This window comes from Amia ocellicauda, chromosome 15 (genome assembly GCF_036373705.1).
Source record: "Amia ocellicauda isolate fAmiCal2 chromosome 15, fAmiCal2.hap1, whole genome shotgun sequence".
Lineage (NCBI taxonomy): Eukaryota > Metazoa > Chordata > Actinopteri > Amiiformes > Amiidae > Amia > Amia ocellicauda.
This window is the reverse complement of record NC_089864.1, coordinates 20,248,995-20,268,940: the sequence shown is the minus strand read 5'-3', so window position 1 is coordinate 20,268,940 and position 19,946 is coordinate 20,248,995. Positions and strand designations below refer to the sequence as shown.

General features: G+C 35.0%; 1 protein-coding gene across 1 annotated transcript in view; it reads right to left on the bottom strand.

The window, feature by feature from the left end:
* Positions 1-19,103, bottom strand: part of grm3 (glutamate receptor, metabotropic 3) — a 52,699-nt gene extending 33,596 nt beyond the window's left edge. Inside the window, exon 1 of the mRNA XM_066723663.1 lies at positions 19,000-19,103. The gene's annotated coding sequence lies outside the window, so the exon portion shown is untranslated. The remainder of the gene's footprint in view (positions 1-18,999) is intronic.
* Positions 19,104-19,946: the final 843 nt, after the last annotated feature.

The following is a 19,946-nucleotide window of genomic DNA, read 5'->3' as shown; positions in this document are numbered from 1 at the left end:
TCCTCCTCCAGCTGTGACTTCCTCTCAAACTTATGAAGAGATCTGTTTTCAAAGCCCTGAGCCTGGCATATTGTTTTATACATGTTTCAAAGCCTTGGCACATGGTAATCAATGCTGATGCGATGGCATCATGCCGTTGCTTCAGATTGGATGGATGGATGGCCTGTTCTCATCTCATCCCAAAGATTCTTTATTGAGGTTTAGGTCTGGGGACTGTGCAGGCCACTCAAGTAAACTAAACCCACTGTCATGTTCATGGAACCTCCTTCTCTTTCTGCTTCACTCATCAACAAGGTGTTTTTGTCCACAGGACTTCCTCTGACTGGATGTTTTTCAATAAACCCTAGACACTGTCGTGCGTGAAAAGCCCAGGAAGGCAGCTGTTTCTGAGATACTAGTACCGGTGTGCCCGACTCTCACGTTCATACGACACTCAAAGTCGCTTAGGAGACTGTTTTTGTCCATTCTAACACTCAATCCAAAAGTAACTGAATGGTCACATGATTCACTGTCGGTAGGAGCGATCCATTTTCGTCAACTGGATGGTGTACCTAAGAAACTGGCCACTGAGTATATATTGGGAGTCAATATCTGAAATTTGATAACTGTAATGCCTATAGGAGGGGCTTGGTTCCTACAAAAATAACCGTTATTCCGTTATTCATATATTATATGAATTAGCCTAATGTTTTTTTCTTTTCATTTTTTTATTATTTCCCCATCCAGTTTATTTTAAACTATTTATGACCTATAAAGCTGAACACCTATACACTGTTCTTCACACCTTGGATGCACATTCTCTGAGGTGCTAAAATGCTAGAAAGCTTTAACAGTGCATATGTGAAGAAGAAAAAAACTAAACTATCTAGACTGAGAAGAAATCTATTTTTTTAAGAAGACAGTTTTTCAAATATAACATAATTCTCTTTAACCATTTGCAACTGAATTCAGAGATGTGCAAGAAATTTATTCTGGTAGTTTTGTGTTTGTTTTTTAAGATGTCTAAGCAGAAATAATTCAATGAATTTATAATGTAATGATATAAAGAAGAAAATGTATTAATTTATACCAGTATTCCTCAACATGTTAAATCGTTACATGCTTTAGATGTGGTGTTAAAAATGTCAACAATCATTTAATACAAATATTTTATGGAAAAAACCCAGTAAAACGATGCTGCTCTTGAGTGTCTCCTCAATAGCTGACGAACACTGCTTTATATTGTCAGACTTTGATATAACGGGCTGTGCTATGTCCTGTGCAGAACCAGTGACTTACTTGCTTTTATTTTATAATTTCTGTTACAAATATCTATGGCTATTATCTTAGATAATTAAGAAAAATGTTAATTAACATGTGATCACTGGATTCATGCAAAAGGCTTGAACCAAAATGTGTTGCAGGCACTTAACCTAAACGAACCTGACAAATGAGAATAAAATGAAACCTAATCATAGTGAAAGACAGAACATGATTTACTAGAGAGGTCAACTCCATAGCTCAGGGCCAGATTAATGCTGAGAATGCTGTTGGCTGTAGTTGCGACTCATAAAATAAATCCTAAGGTAAGTACAGGTCTACAACTTCAACATCTGAAATAATCCAGGTGGTACATATTAATTAATTCTAGCTGATGTATGTATTACTGCTTTCGATTTAAAAGCTGTATTCAGACTATAGATTAGAAACAAAAAGGTTCATTAATTAATTTTCAAATAAAATCTGGAATGTAAATGTTTCATTTTGAGGCTGTGAACTGGTGTCAAGTGTTTTTTTCTTGTGAGATCCTAACATGTGAGTAATGGTCTCTATCTCTCTCTTCCAACACATCTTGTGTGAGAGGCATATGTGGTTGTTTCACTTGTGTTTTGCCTGAGGTTGACTTGGAAAGCTTTGATAAAAGGACTGATCAGCACTACCTCCTGTGCATTCCCTTTCCCGCATGTTCATTTATCAACTGATTAGTGAGATTAAAACTGTGTCTGTATTTTTCAGCTGCAACCTCGGAAAAACAAAAACACTTTAGTCTCTGTAGCATAACATGATCATGAACAGGAGGGGAAATAATAATTTACTCCCACTGAAGCCACCAAATGACTATATTATATATTATGAGGGGTCTTAATACTATAAATACAAAAGACTTAGACATAATGTGTCAGATTCTTTGTTGTCAGAATGATAACAAGGAAGAGATGAATTTCTGTGGTATAGTGGGATTTTATTTACACTGTTCTAGCAACACATAGGGACATATAAGGCGACATGCTTAGTAACTCCTCAGCTCCTTTTTCTTATTATCATTATGTTATGCTATCTATACTGTTGTGGGACTGTTCAGTACTGTAATCCTAACTTTATAAAACACTTATATTCATGGCTTGCAGCTCCATCAGTGACGTGAAAAAACACTCGGTTAAGAGCAGTAAAACAATGAGATGCAAGGCACAATCCACAGCTGTGTACTGTTTAATTTGAACACGTTGTCACATGACAGCCATGGGTTCCATGATGTCAGTGTCTTGATTGTTGTTCCCATGCATGTAAACCACCTTTTCTAGAATTTTCCCGCAAAGACTGCACAAGTGGATCTGTATAGCTAATTTGCATATTGACTTGCTCCTTTCCCCTTAATTTGTGTGATGTCTGGTTAACTGCTGCTTGTCCCAAGTGCAATAAACTAAGAGTATGTACATCCCGAGAGGAAGAGGGTAATTTAATCTTTGACTGGAGCATATTGTATCAAGTGAGGTCAAAACACATATGTAAACACCGCCATTGTTTTTCACAAAACGAGGGCTGTCTTTTATACTGGGACATTTATCGACTCCTTTTTAGCTTTTGCACTAGCTTTGTGGTAACTGTGATTTGGTTCAGGCCTTTATTTGAAAATGTAATGTAAGGTAAGTAGGACAGTCGCAGCTGAAAAAAAATGCAAATCCATGTAGGTGGTTATTTTCAAATCATTACAATGTGTAACAACGATGCCTAGATATTATATAATACAATTTTCAGAGCTCAATCTGAGTGTTTTCTAACCTGCCAAAGAAATTAACATTTCTCTATCACACAGCTCAGAATATTTCAGACACATAATACAGACTAACTCATGTTCATTCTGGTTTATTATAATTACCTGATAATACACGCAGCAACTCCTGTTTATAACACTAACCTCAGGCCAAATACGTCGAACAGGAATTGCATTTTTATAATAAAGCTTCAGGTAGAAAAGTAATCTAGCATGACATTACCAATTAAGAACTTTCAGGACCAGCCGACATCTAATTTAATTCAGATGTCTCAGCCCAACATATGCCAACAATCTGAATAAGATTCATTGCCTCTTCTGTACAAGATGATAAGCTACATGCTTTTATGGACTGCTAAACCTCATCAAGCTGTGTTGACTGTTTTCATTAGAGCATCATTTTCTATTTTTATTTTAGATCTATGTACAATCCTCACTGGGATGACACCAATTTACCTTAGGACAGAAAAAACAGATTTGCAATTACCCAATTAATTATTTGTTTGATGCTACATTTAATTACATTTTTACATAAAGGCATGGTAAGAAATTGCATTTTGTGGACTTTAGTTTACTGATCTCTAAAGAATTTGAGTCCAAATGTAGTTAATGTTTTGGTCGTAAAGTATTTTATTTATAGGACAATTTTAACTTCTTTATTAAATATATGCACACCTTTAGCATTTATTAGAATACTGCTGACTCACATTGTGAATAGGCGATTGTTATAGTCAGCTGTTTTAAGTAACACATTATTTTACAAGTTTGTAATGACAACCTATGTAACTATAACCTATGTAACACATTGTGAATACAGTTTTCTGAGAATGAATGGGAAATAGATTCAAAGCTGGAAGGGAAACAAAAATAAAGAAACCAACAAACAGAATAGAGAATATTCTAGCTTTGAACATATGTTGAACACGTTTAACCAATCTGTACTGTAGTAATGTATTATATTAAATATCTACTAAAGCGATTTGAGGATAAAACATTCTCCAATTTCCTTTTTTGCTGCTGCATCTTAAATTGCCTATTAAAAAGAAACATAGCTTATTATTTATGTATGTATTGTATCAACATATGAAAACATTACAATGCCAACCCCATAATATAACTACACTACCTTTTATAATTATTATGAATATATAGACAATTCCCCCAACAACACAACATGTTCAGATATAATTTATGTAGCAATCGTTTGGATTAATTGTAGCTGCATAGTGATTGCTTTCTGCACAATTAATTCTTGTGAACAGGGTCTTTCTGATCCATGTCCATCGAAAGAATATCTTGTTTTTCAAAATGCACAAAGTGAATTTCACCTCCACATCAATCTCCCATTGGGAACTCAAACATACAGCCATGCTACTAACATATCCAAGAAACATCTAGGCACTCTGTGGCCTATAAGGTACATCACTCCTGGGCCTGAATAGTAAAGGATGTTACTGTAACCACTAACTGCCAAAATATATTTAAAAACAAACATTTTCACACATATCTATTGAATTATTTAACCTAAAATAAAAATATTATAATTCTAAAGTACAGCACAATTTTGTTCAGCATTGTGTTTATATTTTGCTAATTGTTCCTTCTACATTGCAGGTGTAATCTCCACTGATCCAATATTAACATTTTACAAAACAAATTTGCAGTCAAATACACAACATATGGACATTGAAAATATAATGTAGTGTATAAGAAAAAATTATGCTGTACTGGCATTTATTGAACTCCTTTTTTACATATTAACCTTTAGTAATTTCCTACACCAGCTGCATCGAAGACTGTATGCTCATGACACAAACCCTCCCGAGAAGGCAGCCAACCAAAGTTTGTAAACTGCAAAGGCAGATAAGCCACTACACTTGAGATACTCACATTGAGTTCTCCAATTGCTAGCTGTAGTGCATCACTGAACCATATCTATCAGCAAGCCAAAATGCCTGGGTACAAAGGTTTCCCGTAAGGGGGTAAAATGCAATTAAAATATTGCTTTTTTTTTTAAAAAGGTTTTAAATTATTTGTTTAAATTCCTGCAGGGAATGCGGAACAGTTCCCTGTAATTTGTATTTTTTTGTCTCTTCCTTATCTTATTAATTTGTATCTTTATGGCTTCTGCTAATTCTTTTGTATGTGATCAGTGTTTTTAAAGCATAATCCCATTTCCATCCAAAGAGTCCCTTTTCAATCACAGTTACTGTAATGAAACTCTTGAGAACTGCAGTGAGAAAAATTAAACTCTGCGACAGAACTGATTTCCCTGGGATATTTCAAAAGCCTTGTTTATGGGAGAGATGCATTTTCTAACGTAACTTTCTTTAAACTTCTGATGCATTTTATGTGAATCCCTGAGACCCTGACCATTCTATAATATGATACTAATATAGTATATTTTATAAGATAACTACAATGTTAAGCAACAGCATATTCTAATAATCATAATGATGGTTAATTTCTTGGTTAAGTCTTTTCAGTTTCTGCTTCAGTTCAATGGCACCTGATTACTCTGACAGCACACCTTACATTTTAATTTTACCCCACCCCCACATACATACACTCTAGTTTTGAATATCCTATTGTTATTCAAAGCACCTCACCACCACACTCCCACAGTGACCTGGGGGAGTTGAAGACAAATACTGCATTTTCTGAATGCGTGCTCAAACCGGTCGTCTCTTTTCACACGGCACATCTTAATGGAGAGAGTGGAGCTAAAGTGCTGATTGGAGGATATGCATAGTTCACTTTCACACCACCCTGTCCAGATGAAGCCTGGTCAACCATACAGCTTGCTCCAAAACAGAGCCACCCCTGTTCAGCCACCAAATTTCAGCCTCTACAATCCATTCTGCCTCTTCAATAACTGTTCCCCCCTTATTTATGCCAAGTTAATTATGAAGATACACCTTCAAAATCAAACTATGACCCACCGGCCCATTACAAATGCAAGTCCCAATAATTGATTAGAAAGGATTCTTGTTGGCAGGTGGGATTTGGTTTTGGACATCGGTCTAACTATTTGAGAATCGGCCGATTTAATATTGCAAACAAACTTTTTTTTAGTTTGTTTGAGTTCCTCTGAGATGGCTTTTGACATCTTTTGTTCCTCTGAAAAAACTAAGAAAACATCTTACCTTTTTAATGCGCAATTAATCATGAATAATTTTGTTTTGGCACTTGAAATTCATAATTTGAAGGTTTCTGGGAGACTATATATTATGATTATAAAGGTTTAATTTGCTTAGGATGAAAGAAACCAGCTACTTAAAACAATACAGAGACCTACAATTCCCCAATCGGCACACTTGTTTAAATTCTGGTTTCCCATTATCATCACTTGAAGAAAAAATCAGGAGACATAACTGTCATAAATACGCATATCAAAACTGTATAATCCAAATTCATGACAAAAATGCCTACACCAATCTGTGCCACGCTAAAACAATCATCACAAAATGGTGCAACGGTCCAGTATTTTGACAGTCCTTCACAGCTTATTGTATACAATGTCAACTATCTGCGAGTTCATCTACAGCTACATATATACATAGATACACAGATATATACACTTTGTCTCTCCAGGCAACACATTGCTGAAGATGAAAAGACATGCTTCAGTGACGTGCACAGGGGTTGCATAGGTTTAAGTCCCTGCCCTCCGGTGACTATGCCAAAAGTGTCCCCTTTTATTCTCATTCTTAAAAACATTGGCAAACAACCTCTTTTCGCAATGAGCCCCTGCCCTTTAAACATCTTCTGCACGGGAAAGGTGGATTTCAGATGCCAGTAGACCCTTAAATTATCACATACATAGTTGCTAGATAAAATGTAATACCAAAATAATGATCTTATTAGCCAGCACAGTGGTGCAAATCACTCTCACCACGGGATAATTGTAGAGAAACTAACACGTGTGGATGGTATAAATATTATCACTTACTTCCTAAGATATCAAGATAGCAAAAATAATGTGATTTTCTGATATGACACGAACACTTACATAAAATAGAAAGAGCTCCTGGGGCATGGAGGAATGAAATGGCACATGAAATATTTTTCTTTAAATTAGCCACGGTTGATAGTGACTCTAAACAGTTTAGATGAGGAAGCTGCGGCAGGGCTTATGTGAACTAAAAATATCTTTTTTTTCTTTTTCTTTTTATGCATCATTTAAGATTCATCATCATCACCATCTTTTTACATTAGATTGTGACATTATATCATCTGAGGAAAGCAACTGACCTGTACTTACTAATGAAGAGGGGACAGTTATATAGTTGTTAAAAGTAAATAATGTAAAAATAAAACATTAAAAGGGTATCTACAAATCTGACCTCTGGGATTTGGGAAACTGGGCTTTTCTTGATAAGAAAGAAACTTGAATGTTTAATTTACTTGTCAGAAGTTGTTTTATACTATGACAGAGCCGACTGATTACAGGAGTGTAATTTGTGTTTTGTGGGAAGGTCAATGTTTTGATTTGGGCTTGGATTGGTTTTACATAGTCATTTGTGCTGTTTGATATGATTTATGGATCAGAACTGTTTATTACAATTTTATCACTTGGCATTACTTTATTTGGAAATCTTGTGATTTTTTGAAATTTTTGTAAATGATGGGATGATAAACATGGCTAGATTCAGAGTCCTGAAAAGTATATTTGGAAGTTAAAGGCTGTGGAGTGGAAAGTGACCAATTAGATATTTATAGACCACTTCTAAGATACTAATTGGCACTCATCTGTAAACAGGATTTAAAAATAAGCCATTACTGTTATACCCAATACTCCTTCTTTCATACCTTACCAAGTCTGCATCTGAGTGATCATTTTTAACTCTTTTGAATCTATCCAATGGAAAATGCAAGTGCAGATCATTATATGTGGAAAAATCCACCGGCTTAGATAACAATGTGTGTTTTTTTAATGGTGTTTTTTATTTTGTTTTTGTTCTCATCTACCAAAGTCAAATCCCATTAAACCTTTTAAAACTTTTAGCAGATTGTGAGGTACAGAGTGAAAGAGAGTATTAAAAACGCTTTCAGATTTAGTGGCATTCCAGTTGAAAGGTGTTCCCAATTAGACTTTGTAAGCAAAACAGTAAATGCCCTCCAGGGAGCTGTCTGGGTACTCTCAAAGATGCTAAACTGTGCACAGACAGGAAAACTGATTACCCCGGCACCTTTTAACTGGATAATAGCTATGAAAGAGAAATGAGGCAAGTTAGCAAGAGAGCATCACATGCATTGTCTGTTGAGAATGAAGCCACTTTCTAAATAAGCAAATTTAAATTCCCAACATTCAAAATGCAACCAACAAATAACTATAATAATAACTTTGTATCTGAGCAATCTGTAGTATTATAGGGGTGACACTCCCCAGTAAGGAGATATGAGCGGTACTAGTATTACCTAGTAATAGTATTCAATGTTACACACAACAGAATGTGTCCAAAAGTCAGAGCTTCTTCGGAGAATCTTCTTTCGGGTACATTTTGCATTATTTAGATTAACCAGGCTGGCTAAAATGCAGACAAGGATTGGCTCATGTGCCCAAATAATCCAACCAACTGTAGGATAGGAAAGTGAGGACCATTAAAGGCAGGAGAGAAAACACCTGAACGTGAAATATTTCGTAGGAGAATTTGTGGACAGCTGCAAGTAGAAGTAACAGCATTCTTTTTTATTCCTTTAGTCACTTTAGTTGCTCTTTAATAAATAATGATTTTATTACAAATGTTATGTCTGCAATGTTTTCATTATTTATGAGTTTCTATAGCCATTTTGTGGCTACTTACAGTAAATGTGTAAGTGACTGAATAGTAATTCCATGCACAGATGTGAGGCATTATGGCAGATGGCTAATTGTCCCAAAAAAGTATGTTTGTTTAAGGTAAAGTGCCAAATGTATAAACTCAGGATTTTTGTGCATAACATGCATTTCTAAACATCTAAATGTCTTGATGTTAATTGTAATTATGAGGCTACGTTACACTTTAATTTCCTTTTTTATGTTTTAATATTATGGCTTGTTTTTCAAGCTAATAAAAATAATTCTTACTCTTACAGATAATCCATCCTTTTTCATTAACCGCTTCATTTAGTACAGGGTCATGGCGAACTGGAGCCTAACCCTGATATTGATATGTAAAACATGTTTTAATAGCTAATAACAACTCATGGTCTGTCAATGTTGTGTCAATTCTAGTATATCTATCTATCTATCTATCTATCTATCTATCTATCTATCTATCTATCTATCTATCTATATAATCACCATTACCATCAGCTCATATATCGATCCCCTGCTGGATGAGGGCTCCCCAAGATGTTTCCACTTGCTTCGATCTACAGATTCTCTTTTCCACGTCACCCCTGCACAGTTTATCATCTCATCTTCCCATGTTTTATGTGGTCGTCTTCTTTTGTCATCTCTTGGGATCCATTCAATAGCTTCCTTTGTCCATCTTTGGTCTGTTCTTCTTGCAGTGTGTCTGGCCCATTGCCATTTTAAAATGTTCACTCTTTCAATTATGTCACATATTTTAATTTGTTCTTGGATCCATTCATTATTTTCCTATCTCTTCTTATTATTCCAAGCATATATCTTTCCATGCTTCTTTGTGTCCTCTGCAGTTTCTCTTTCACTTTGGCATTAAAATGACCAGGTTTTAGAGCCATAAGTAAGCACTGATAATATGCATGGATCAAATACTTTTTTGTCAGACACATGGGTACATTTCCTTTCAACAATGTGCTGTTTCTTCCAAATGCACTTCATCCCATGTTTGATTTCTACCACAATATCTCTGATTTGTTGTCCAAGGTAGACATAACTTTTGACTTCTTCGAGTATCCATTGATCTGCTTAAATGTTCTCAGATTTAACAAAGCTGTTCAAATTACTTTGGTTTTATTCAGGTAAATTTTAAGTCCAGTTTTCTAGCTTGCATTCGAGAGGTCTTCAGGTGTTTTTGCAAATATGATGATATCATTGGCAAAATCTAAGTTGTTCAAATAAGCTCAGATTTTCTTCCCTGTCCAAGGTCTTGAACACTTCTTCAAGAGTTACCATGAAGAGTTTTGGACAGATCGTGTCTCCTTTACGAATCTTGATCTTGTCAGTGTCGGATTGTTGATGTCAGCGCTGTCTGAATATCCACACTGATTAGTTGATTCATTTCTGAATAAGTATATTTAACAATTGACAACCTTCCAATTCCTCCAGCAAACCTGTATGCCTCTTTCATTAAGACCATTAAGTAAAATAGTATGTTTTAGGGTTTGTTTAATGAGTTGTAAGACCAGTAGCTAAGGCAATTATAACTGTCTTGTCAAAACAATTGTAATTCCCAAAAAGAGAAAAGTATATGTTTGTGCTCTGAGCTCCAAATAATGTTACAGCTATGAGATTCATATGTGCCAAATATATCTGCATACAGCAATTTTGCAGACAGCAATTTTCTTTTTGTGACCAATATCACAGTCATGTAAGTTCATTGTAAAGTAGTGTTTACTAACAAAATGATTACTCATATCATTATATATGTATTGTAGGTGCATATTTGGATTTTCCAATTATTTTGTGCTTGTTCTTAGTGCTGCCATCTACTGCGTATTTTAGGAAATGGTTGTTGTACTGCAGAAGATAGAAAGTGCTATTCGGGTATTTATTCCTGTCTATGGCTCCAATTCATGGAAAAAATGGGATGGCACCCTGGGCTATTTTATTGTTCATTTTCTGCAGATCAGTAGCATTCTTGCCTTTGTAAACAAGACTAATATAGCTGTAAACTGAATATGTACTGGTTGGTATGTTTTTATTTAATTCTAATGGCATTATTTCAGTTGTTCTTTAAGAGTTCTGTGTTTTAAGTTTAATCTGGTGAACATCTAGAAATGTGTCACATAATCTACATTAGCCTTTTAAATGGTTCAACTTTAATTAGAAATAGAAGTTACCTTTCCACTGTAATTCATCAGTACATTGACTTAACATTTTTCCAAACCGCGTTCTAAGGTTTCAGTTCCAATAGAAGTTCTATAACAAACTTTTATTAATAAAAATTGGATTGCTATGTATGTGTTACTTTAATCTAGTCTCTCACTGACATTACATATATATATATATATATATATATATATATATATATTCAGGGAGCTTAAACCAGAGTCTAGGCTGTACAATGTCAGTGGCTCCTGGTAAGTACTTTCAGTAACTGAATCACTTAGCATTGCTTAGCAATCCCCCCTACTTGCCCAATGTCCTGTCTTGCACAGCAGAGACAGAGGCAGCTGTACATGTTAATAATTTATAACCCATGTTTCAATCTAAGCACGTACATAGTACTTCTGTATTGTTGTGTATTCAAACCTTTGCTTAACGAAACACTTCAAGTCTCTTTCTTGAGAACAATGGCGACTTTGCTTTAAACAGCTATTACTGTTTGTCAAAAAACTGAAAAATACATCTGTAACTTATCTTTGAATATGAATTTCCTGTGTTTAATTCCAGTTTGCTGGATATTTAAACAGCCGTTTAAATATGTCTGCATAAGACATTTTTTAGGTTGATAACAAATGTCTCAGCTGATATTTGTCATTCTATAAGAGCACATTCTTTAGTAGACATGTCAAATAATCTTTATGAACTGACTGAGAGTAACTCCACAATTCTTTTCATTTTTGTATTTTGCAGCTGACACCATATTGCCAATATCTAACTCTCAGTCGATGCAAAATGATGTCAGAAGAATGTCACATTTTCTTTTATCAATGTGAAATAAGATTGATTTTCCCATTTCCATTTTTATTTTACTCTTGCATTTTCTACTGTCGTGGATGTCAGTTTTACCTTTTTACATAGCTATAGATTATGGCAAAATCCATATATATATCATTAGGAAAGTGAGTGGCAATTTGAGCTCACAACATGAGGCGCTGTGTATATTTTCAGTTCTATGCAGGTATTGGCACTGGGGACTGACTAGCAAAGCAGTCCATGCTGTGCCCTGCAAGAATGCACTCAGCACAGATACTCTGCACAGCAGTCATTAACTCCTTGATAATTTATTAAGTGCCTCAACTTCCAGAAGGTAAGCTTTCACCACAGTATTGTTTATGCCTTCTATTAAAAGCTTAGGTGGAAATAAGGGTTAAAGCATTACAAATCCTCCCAAAATATAGAAGTGAGTGTATATGTGTATACCTCCTATATATATAATGTTATATTTATGTCTCATGTTGCCTTGGATAAAGGTATCTGCCAAAATAATACCATCATTAAGATACACTTCTGTATTTCTATAAAAATGACAACAACAACTATAAATAATAATAATAATAATAATAATAATAATAATAATAATAATAATAATAATAATTAAACTGATACAATATTTATAACAACATTTACTAACATATTATTACAGTCCACAAATTATCAGCAACCAAGCAACTCTGAAACAAATGCAACAAAGATAAATTAAAAATATTTCTGTGGGAATTAAAAAAATGTAGGCTAAGTAATTAAGGGAACATTCTTTGTTTATCTAAATAAACTACATTATGAAATGATTAATTATACGAACGTGTTTCAAGGCACAGTCAACTCAATGCAATCGATTTGGAATATTCCCACATCTTTGGTTCAGGGAGAATTTCAGTTCACAAAAGGACACATTTCTCAGCTTATTTCAGAAATAATAATAAATTGGTTAGATAAAGTATACAAGAAATCTATCTTTCAGTAGGCATAAGGAATGTAATTGAAATGGATGAATCAGTTATCTGTAAAGTTTGTTAGAAACACGTATAAAGGATGAATCGATTCATATTTTCATGTCCTAAACATAAATACACAATGTAATACTATGCTGTAAATAAGTAACATTGCTCACTTGACCAAGGAAACACTAGTTACTTATATACTTAAATACTTTGATTCTAATTATACTAATTACTTAACAGTATTTCATGTTAATTAAACATCCACATTGATTTGTTTAGGATCAAGGCAGTGAAATGGAAATACAATTAAGTATATATTTTTTAATGTACATTAATATAAAAATAGATTTCCAAGTGAACTTATCTTGTACTCTAAGCAATTCTTTTTTTGGATACCAGGAGGTCAAAGGTACACATTCCAAGAATCTGCGTACTTATTTATTTATTCATTGATTCAACAAAGCCGTAGGCAGTTTACTTAAGGATTTCATTGTGGATGAGTTGTATGTGCGACTGAAGCACAGATATTTAAAAAATGTTTGAAATGAGAAATTACAAATAATTTCAGTCTTAACAATAATATGACAATGTGTATTATTATTATTAATAATAACAATATTATTATAGTATTTACATTTTCAAATAATTGAAACAATCTAACTACTTTGCAATATCAATGTATAACTTTATATTATTCTAGGGCTAGTCCAAATCAAAACTGATTAATCGTAAATAAGAAACCTGTACCCGATCCCATCCTGATTTATAAGTAGTAGAAAGTGTTTCCTGACAATCAATAAAAATGCAACAGGATACAAAGGTTTGTACTATGAGATTCATGGGTAGGTTAACGTTTTGTAAAGTAAAGTAATACTAGGTATCATTTGACTATTGTCTTTTGTTTATTATCCACTGTAAAATCAAACAATAATATATATGTTATACAGGTGTTTGGCCAATGAAGAAAGGATAAACAACTAAAAGATTGTTCAAACCTCTAAAGGTAATCATTTCCTTGCCATCTCAACTTTCAGTTTCACTTCAACGGTCTACATATCAAATGGAAACAAAGATGTCATGGCGAAGCTGGATGGGCAGAGGCGGAGCTGGGAAAGCTTTGTTTAGATTGGAAAAGTGTGAAGTTATTTTGTTTGCTAAATAATAATAATAATAATAATAATAATAATAATAATAATAATAATAATAATAATAAAAAAATAATTTGGTAAAAAAGAAAGTACATTTGTAAGAGAATATGGTTATCTATCTCAGCAATGGAATGCAATACCCTGTTAAACACAACTTGTGGGAGATATTGACCTACAACACACAACCAGACTGAACCCAATTTACTTATATCAGGTTATCAGATTTGTTGTGCTGCCCTTCCCAGTCCTGTGATCATAACCCTATTTAAAGATTCAGCAAGCGGGGGCATTGGAGAGGGTCTGCTTCCATCAATGCCATTACAACTAAAATATTTTCTTCTTGTCTATCTTGTGCATTATGTCTATACTAATAACATATATCAAATGTTGCCACAAACTACTACAATTTTCATGCAGATGATTATAATTAATGATATTACTATTAGTGTTATTAAGTTTCTTAGAAGATGCCTTTATCCAAGGTGGCATGTTTTGTAATTCAGCTGAAATGCATGTGTAAAACGTATTTATGTAGGGAATACTAAACACTATAAACTTTTTATTGACTTATTTTAAACTATAGCGTATATTTTAAGAAACCTGATGTTTGATCATATCTGTAGTCCTGTAATCACTTGTACTACCTTCCCTTCGTCGATACAGACCAGGCTTGTAATCAATATTGCTAATGCAAGTATCCAGCAGATCTATTTATATGCACCCACATTAAATGATGGATATAAACTAGCAGTATAAATACACCTGAATATGAGTAAGTTCTTATTGGTTTTTCGTAGAAGAGGCTTAAAGTTTTGTATCTCTTTTGGAAATCGCTACTGGCATTTGCAATAGTTCAGTCTGTTTCCCGCCCCTCACCCTTCATCGTGAACTGGCTATTAGTTTCCCAACATGCCTCACTGCTAAACCCGTACTACCAGTACAGTAGAGATAATGCCAACATACACCTGTGTGCCCAGCAAAGCCACAGGAGTTATTGTTCCACAGGAAGCTGAGGGAACTCTTGCTGACATCAGATCCACCCACAGTCAGCAGTGGCTCAGTTTGACTTGATAATCTCCAGATTATGCAGCCTCAACAGGAGTCCCATTTGAGAGCTGTGTGCCTTAAGATATATTCAGAGTAATGTGTCTATTTTATGCAGAAAACATAGGATTACTCCTCAAACCTTGATTTAGGCTACTCATAATTCTCTGTGTGACATTGTGCAGTAATAGAAGAGGTAAGATCGCTAGTAGTGATGGGAAAATCTAAAAATATAGACAAGAACAGAGATGGATAGAAATCCCATGGATGTACTAATGATTATAATGCAGTTATTTTGTTCAGGTAGTCCTCAGAGTAAAGCACACATCTGTGTGTGGGGCAGCACTAGCTGTGTGTTTGTTTTCCTATGCAAGACCCCTTTTACAGCGTAAATTGCACGAATAAAGCAGATTACACCATTGTAAACCAAAACGACTAGGAGGCTAAAATGTCACTGATACTGTATTTCAAAGCCTTGATTTGAATAATTTTCACTTAATCATCTCAATTTTAGTATCCAGTCTACTTCCCAGTCTGATTTACATAATACCGTGTTCAAGGGAATTCTACCCCTTAAATCAATGCATGAACTTCGAAATATACATAACCCTCTGTGTACTTGTATGCAGTGTTACTAAATAATGCTGTTAGCACATCAGAAATTATGAATTCATAATTATGTTATGAGAAAAACCTGCACATATATATTTTTTTAATATAAATCCCAGCATAATAGACAGTAATGTACCTGAATGCTAGTTTGAACCTATGAGGGGCTGTTCAATTAAAAAATAACAGATTTTTCTTTTTTTTTTTACCAAAGTAGATATATCATATAGCAGAAAAACAAAAAATCATATACCAAAATGGATATATCATATGGCACAAAAATATAAATCACATACTAAAGTGGATATATCATATAGCAGAACAAATACAGTGAGGGAAAAAAGTATTTGATCCCCTGCTGATTTTGTATGTTTGCCCACTGACAAATAAATGATCAGTCTATAATTTTAATGGTAGGTGTATTTTAACAGTGAGCGACAGAATAACAACAAAATACTTCGACTTAGTACTTGGTGACAAAACCCTTGTTGGCAATCACAGAGGTCAGACGTTTCTTGTAGTTGGCCACCAGGTTTGCACACATCTCAGGAGGGATTTTGTCCCACTCCTCTTTGCAGATCCTCTCCAAGTCATTAAGGTTTCGAGGCTGACGTTTGGCAACTCGAACCTTCAGCTCCCTCCACAGATTTTCTATGGGATTAAGGTCTGGAGACTGGCTAGGCCACTCCAGGACCTTAATGTGCTTCTTCTTGAGCCACTCCTTTGTTGCCTTGGCTGTGTGTTTTGGGTCATTGTCATGCTGGAATACCCATCCACGACCCATTTTCAATGCCCTGGCTGAGGGAAGGAGGTTCTCACCCAAGATTTGACGGTACATGGCCCCGTCCATCGTCCCTTTGATGCAGTGCAGTTGTCCTGTCCCCTTAGCAGAAAAACAGCCCCAAAGCATAATGTTTCCACCTCCATGTTTGACGGTGGGGATGGTGTTCTTGGGGTCATTCCTCCTCCTCCAAACACGGCGAGTTGAGTTGATGCCAAAGAGCTCGATTTTGGTCTCATCTGACCACAACACTTTCACCCAGTTCTCCTCTGAATCATTCAGATGTTCATTGGCAAACTTCAGACGGGCCTGTACATGTGCTTTCTTGAGCAGGGGGACCTTGCGGGCGCTGCAGGATTTCAGTCCTTCACGGCATAGTGTGTTACCAATTGTTTTCTTGGTGACTATGGTCCCAGCTGCCTTGAGATCATTAACAAGATCCTCCCGTGTAGTTCTGGGCTGATTCCTCACCGTTCTCATGATCATTGAAACTCCACGAGGTGAGATCTTGCATGGAGCCCCAGACCGAGGGAGACTGACAGTTATTTTGTGTTTCTTCCATTTGCGAATAATCGCACCAGCTGTTGTCACCTTCTCACCAAGCTGCTTGGCGATGGTCTTGTAGCCCATTCCAGCCTTGTGTAGGTCTACAATCTTGTCCCTGACATCCTTGGACAGCTCTTTGGTCTTGGCCATGGTGGAGAGTTTGGAATCTGATTGATTGATTGCTTCTGTGGACAGGTGTCTTTTATACAGGTAACGAGCTGGGATTAGGAGCACTCCCTTTAAGAGAGTGCGCCTAATCTCAGTTCGTTACCTGTATAAAAGACACCTGGGAGCCAGAAATCTTGCTGATTGATAGGGGAACAAATACTTATTTCACTCATTAACATGCAAATCAATTTATAACTTTTTTGAAATGCGTTTTTCTGGATTTTTTTGCTGTTATTCTGTCTCTCACTCTTAAAATACACCTACCATTAAAATTATAGACGGATCATTTCTTTGTCAGTGGGCAAACGTACAAAATCAGCAGGGGATCAAATACTTTTTTCCCTCACTGTATGTCACGTTACATAAAAAAATATATACCAAAGTGACGTGTGGAGTTGCTGGGTTGGACATGCACAGTGTGCCTGTTGGTTAGAGATGAGAGAATCCTTCACAGGGTCACAGGCATTAGAGCCGAATGAGGGAGAAATCGATCTGGACATTCATGTGCAGGCGTTAATCAAGATACCACTCATCGAGCCTAAATTAAAGTTTACAAGTTTACACTCTGAGGCTAGTGTATGCGTTGCTCGCTATGTTTTATTGTATGCTGTACTTTATTATTAATAGGCTATGTTTTTATCATGTTGGTTGGTGCTTTCAGAAGAAGGGTCATTATTACTCAAGGTGGTGAACTCAAAATCTCACTCGCAACGAATTAAAGATTGATGATGGGACATCTAGTGCATCAGTGTGTTCATTTCTGTGGTGCAGGGCCAGTCCCTGAACCATGATACTGACACGCCAGTCTAATACAGACCAGCTGTGTCAACGATTTATTAATCCCATTGTAAATGTTCATTCTACTCTGAAACCGTTAAACACAGGAAAATATATATTGTACATTGTACAACATTGTGTGTTAGCTGGGTAAGTGGAAACATTTTTGGGTGATCCACTGCTGGGTGATTAAATATAATCTAATATAATTAAAAAACTAAAAATAACATTAACATACTGTATATGCACAATGGTGTGGCAGACACTTAATTGACAGTTTGATCAAAATTACTATGTAAGGGCAGTACTGTACAGTCATGAGTCTAGATTGGTTTCACTACTCTAATTGGCTTGCCTTGATTTTGATTATTATTAGCCGATATGTTTTGTCAATGTGATGCGGCCTCTGTTTGTTATAAACTTGAACAGCATCACATTGGTCATAAATCTACAATTCACCACCGCATTACATTAAAAAACAAATAGAGCTATTAATCAATCATAAATAACAAGTACAGTACCAATGATTTAAAAACTGTTATAATTGTGTATTCATGTATATGTACACTCATCGATAATGATCATCCCACACTTGTAAACGTTCACATCGAACCAACTGGCGCACTGCGCATGTCCAACCCAGCATCTCCACCACAGGACTTTGTATATATTTTTTGTGCAATGTGACATATTTGTTCTGCTATATATTTTTTTTGCAGTGACATTTTTTTCTGCTGTATGATATATCCACTTTGGTATATAATTTATTTTTTCTGTTATTTTTGAATTGAATGGCCCCTCATATGAACCTACTAACCTCCATTTGCAAATATAATTCACCAGCAACTTTGATAAATTACAGAGGATGTGATGTGCCTCCAAAAGCAGGATTTTGGGTGGACATGTGTTTTAAACTCCCTTGTTAAGATTTCTACCTAGTAACCATCACATTACAGGTGAGTACATATTACACACACACACACACACACACGCACATATAGATAGATAGATATAGATATATTTAATAAGTTGTTAACATAATATGTGTATAAAAAAATTGTTTGCCTGAGCTGTTTACACACAGGTAGGTAATAGGTTTCCATTTATTGTTCTAATTAACATTTTTTAATGATACATTTTTAATTTATTTCACTTACCAAGATCTCAGTTGTTCTTTTCTGCCCAATCCACATTTATTCTCCAGGCTTTCAAAATCTCTGTCCAATCCAAAATAGAATTTCTCCCAGTTCTCTCTTTTCCCTTCCCTGGGATATAGAAAATGATAACGTAGAAAATAAGCTGTAGTTTTAATCATAGCCTCATACATCAAGTTTAAAAAGAGTTCATTTATATTCATATGATGTACACAGATAGGAACTATAACTTTTGCACATATTAGTCCTCAAACAGTATGTCAAATCAGAATAACAATCAATACTGAAACACTGTTAACATACATACATTTATCTCTATTATTCATTAGAAATCCTTGTTATACTCAGGTGTTTCACAATATACACTGTAACTGGATTACATCTACCCCAAAGCCATCACTTTGTCTAGGAAACAAATATACATACAACAACAACGAGATTTAATTTAATATATGCACAAAGTAACAGTTATACCTATCTATATTGTTATTGTTTTTTTAGCTGAACTATACAGGATACTTGTAAGACAATAAAAAAGTCACAACAAAGATATACTTCCTAGTGAATACTTTTCTCCCAACATTAGCATTACACAACATTTATTTTTTGATGTTGTCTTGGTAAATTCAATAAAACGAAATCAATTGTTTGCTTTATGCATCTGATAGATTTACCGCAACACACTGCAGGGGGGAAATTGATATTTCTTTGGAGAATTTCAATAACTAATTTTATCCCATAGTAAGATTTCATTCCACTTTATAATCAAAGGTCACTTTCAACTTCAGTAGGTCAACATAAACTTTGAATACCGTTTAATATCCACATATGTGTTTAAAGTAAACCTTCAAGCAATCATAACTAATAACGGGACTTGAATTAGGCTATATATTGATATTTGACGTTTAGGTCATAGGTGCAGGGATTATTTTAAATATTCAGACATGCAC